The 4,257-nt window shown below is 43.6% G+C and overlaps 1 pseudogene; it reads left to right on the plus strand.

Annotated features, from left to right (window-relative positions):
* The first annotated feature begins 890 nt into the window (after nt 1-890).
* On the plus strand, nt 891-4,008 carry LOC116480117 (prickle-like protein 1; annotated as a pseudogene).
* Nucleotides 4,009-4,257: the final 249 nt, after the last annotated feature.

Genomic DNA, 4,257 nt, shown 5'->3' on the forward strand with positions numbered 1-4,257 from the left:
GAGTGAGCAAGTCCAGGGAGCTTTGAAAGCACAGAGACTGAATACCTAATTTGGACTTCAGGTTTAAGAAAGACTTTCTGGTGGAAATAAAATCAAAGCTGAGACCCAAAGGATGAGTAGGAGTTAGCCAGAGGATAGGAAATGTGGTACGTTGTTCTAGGCCAGTGGTTCTCAAAATGCGTTTCCAGATCAACAGCACCAGTATCAATTAAGAACCTGTTAGAAATGCAAATTATCAGGCCCTTCCCCAGACATACAGTCAGAAATTCTAGATGTGGGTTCCAGAAATATGAGTTTTAGCAAATCTTACAGGTGATCCTGATGAATGGTAAAGTTTGAGAATCACGACTCTAGGCTGAGGAAGAACATGTACAAAGGCATGGAGAAAATGTGGTCTCCTCCAAGCCATACTCAAATAGGAGAACGGTGATCCTAGTGCCTATCACAGATGGCAACACCAGACCTAGTTCAATTCTTGTTTAACAGAAAAATAGAATAGGAAAGAACTATTATTTGTTAAACAGAGAGTATACACCAGGCCGTATGCTTCATGTTGTTTCTCTTATCTAATCCTTACTACATCCCTATTATTAATATCATATCCATTTTACAGACATGGAAGTTGAGGTTCTGAGAGGTTACAGAACTTGCCCAACCTCACTCAACTAGTAAGTAGCAGAACTGGGATTTGAACCCAGTTCCCTCTGACTCTGGAACCCAGTGAGTTTTCTATGCCAGCCCACTGCTTCCAGGAAAAAGAGTTCAAGACGAAGAGGTTAGGGCATTTCAGCAGCTTCACTCACTAAGACTCCTGGGAATGGAGCAGGCCAACAGAGCAGCCATTGTTTGATGTCCTGTGACTGCAAAAACCGGCTTTTGGCTTTATTATTATGCCTTTGGAGATGGAGCCCAAAATGAGCAAATTTGCCTTTTAGGTATTAGAGAAGTTCCATATCAGATAATGATTCTGGCTGTGCACTGGAGGAGTACTCCGAGGTCCCCTGGGCCTTAGACCAGAGCAAATCTAGCTCTCTTTTGCTTGCTTATCAGAGGAAAATGTCCTTATATTAACATCCCTGGAAAGAAACATCTGATTAAAGGGCTTGTATACCAGTTGCTACGACATGATAATGATGTATAGTATTGTCAGTCTTTGAATGAAGATGAGAATAAAGAATTCCAAGCGTTCAATGCTTAGCAGCAGAAAGAAGCACTTGGAAGAGGCATGATTAAACTTTTGTCTAGAGCAGTAATGCATGCTATGTGTGAGCAATGTGGGTTGAAGATCAACTGAGGTAAAATTGCAGTGTTTGCCTCTCGAGTGGGCCCTGGAGTGTGCTGGTACTCATTCTATTTTGTCTGTTTCACGTGTAAAGAGCTGCTGGTCAACCTTGTCTATTTTTATCAGGATGAAAAAATTCACTGTGGCAGGCACCATGCTGAATTGCTCAAACCCTGATGCTCAGCATGTGCTGAGATAATTTTGTTGATGTTTGCACAGAAACTGAGAGTCACCATTGGCACATGAAACACTTCTGCTGCCTTGAGCACGAAATGGTCCCCAGAGGACAAGGTATGTTATGAAGGATGGCCACCCATTCTGCTGTGGTTGTTTTGAGCCTGTCCATGCAGAGTGCTGTGAAATCTGTGGGAACTTATTAGTGTTGACCATGTGCAGATGACCTATGATGGGAAGTGTCGGGGTGCTGCAGAAGCGTGCTTTTCTCATGTCCAGCGTAAATCCTTTTTGTTGGATGTCTCTTCTTTCCCAAAGTCAGATTTATTACTCAAAAATATGCCGCCTCAGGCGGGGCAAGGTGGCTCACGTCTGTAATCCTGGCACTTTGGGAGGCCGAGGCGGGCAAGTCACAAGGTCAAGAGTTGGAGACCAGCCTGGCTAATAAGGTGAAACCCCATCTCTGCTAAAAATACAAAAATTAGCCGGGCACGGTGGTGAGCATCTGTAGTCCCAGCTACTCAGGAGGCTGAGGCAGGAGAATCGCTTGAACCTGGGAGGTGGAGGTCACAGTGAGCCGAGATCGCACCACTGCACTCCAGACTGGGTGACAGAGTGAGACTCTGTCTCAAAAAAAAAAAAAAAGAAAGAAAGAAAAAAAAATGCAGCCTCAGTAAAGACATCCATGCTTCTAATTCTTCCAATTATCCATTTCAGTCAGCTTGATCAAGAAACACCAGAAAAAGTATCTGAATGGGCAAAAGCAGTTGGTCAGCAGATCAGTGTAGACAGTCTCTCCTCTTGTCCCCTGCTCTGAACTACAAGTTTTCTGGCTTTTTGGGCAATGATGATGACACCCTTTCTCAGAAATTGGATAATCTGAGTCTCTCCAGGCAAGGTACATTTTTATCAATGCAGAATTTTGGAAAGACAGAGTACAGCATTAAACCCCAGAAGACCCTGAAGGACTGGGTGGGCATGAAGATTATATGACATAGCTCCTCCTCAAATTTGGTGATAAAAGCCTCTTCAGCAGCAGCCCAATGAGATGGATATTCGAGCCAATCAGCATTGGATATCTGATAGCATGTTCGAAAATAACAAGCTGGGCTTGGTGGTTCACACCTATAATCCCAGCACTTTGGGAAGCTGAGGCAGGTGGATCACGGGGTCAGGAGATGGAGACCATCCTGGCTAACATGATGAAACCCTGTCTCTACTAAAGATACAAAAAAAATTAGCCAGGCGTGGTGGTGGGTACCTGTAATCCCAGCTACTCAGGAGGCTAAGGCAGGAGAATCGCTTGAACCCTGGAGGCGGAGCTTGCAGTGAGCTGAGATCATGCCACTGCACTCCAGCCTGGGTGACAGAGCAAGACTCTGTCAAAAAAAAAAAAGGAAAGAAAGAAAGGAAGGAAGGGAGGGAGGGAGGGAGGGAGAAAGAGAGAAATAAAGAAAATAAGAACTAGCTAAAGCAAAACAACCAGAACCTTGCAAGTAAAAATTACTGACCTGATATGGACTGGGCACAAGATGAACAGTGTTGCTGCTCATGGCAACCACCCAGGCCCTGTAAGCAGTAGAAGGCTCTAGAAATGGAATCTGGACCATGGGGCTTCAGGGTAGGCTAATGATCAAACACAGGGGTATGAAAATCCCCTGGGGTTTTTGTCAGACTTGAAACCAGAGCAACGTGCTCAGGATTCTGTGGATTCTTTGGCTTTGCCCAACATCACAGTAGCTTCAGTGGATGGATGAAGCAAGCTGAGGTCATCCTTATATTCTCTGCAAACTCTGAAAAAAATTGAGGCAGAAGATTATGAGAAAATCAGCAGTATGGAAACTTTGAACTCTGCTGCACGGAAGTGCAGAGTCCTTAAAGAGTCTAAGTTCAGAATTTTGTCTAGAAAAAAAAAAACATGCCTAATGAAAAACTAGTACATCTGCCAGTACTCAGACAATCCAAGTCTCAATCCAGACCACAGAAGGTCAGAGGATGTCACTGACAATGGAAACTGCAACATCAAGATCAGGCAGCGTCCAATGAGTGACAAGACCTGGGTGTACCATTTTGAAGAGAAAGGATCCAGATCTCATCACCGTTTCCACAGGAGAAGTAGAAAGTCCCACTCTGACAATATCCTGAATATTGTTGTAGAAAGAGAATATTCTCCCAAGGACAGGCTGCAGCTTTACATCCCCAATAACTACAGTAATTTATGTGGAATAAAAGGGCTCAGGAAATCCAAGCGTACATCCAGAATGCCCATCTTTACAGACAGCATGCCCATCCACTTCCGACCATTCCTATGTCCTCGGGAGTGAAGAGGTTTCTGGGATTCCTGGTGTTCCTCCTTCTTGTCCTCCTCTTCCGACTCAAAACAAAAGGATGTTTTCTTGAACAATCAATCCCTCAACCCCAGCCACAGAGATACGCCTACTATACAGACGACCTTTCTAGTCCAACACCCTGCCTGTCAGTTTGGTTAGAGGACGACTAAATTCAAGAAGAAAAGCAGACACAAATGCAAAAACTATTATTTCTTAAGATAGTAGCTGTAGAGATAATGTATTTAAAATGTAGCATTAACCATCAAAATCCTATCTCTTTTTCTTACATAAAACAGTTGCTAAAATAGTTTAAAGCATTTTGCCCATGTAAATGAGAAGTCAGCTGCTGTTTACAGCATCAGATTAACATTTGAAAGGTGTACTTTCTCCTGTTTACCCTCCTTAGATGGTACCTAATGGGAACATTACAGTTTTACACAGAGCTTTGGTCTCTGATCCTTAAGAGAATAC

The sequence above is a fragment of the Hylobates moloch genome, unplaced genomic scaffold, assembly GCF_009828535.3.
Source record: "Hylobates moloch isolate HMO894 unplaced genomic scaffold, HMol_V3 SCAFFOLD_13, whole genome shotgun sequence".
Classification (NCBI taxonomy): domain Eukaryota; kingdom Metazoa; phylum Chordata; class Mammalia; order Primates; family Hylobatidae; genus Hylobates; species Hylobates moloch.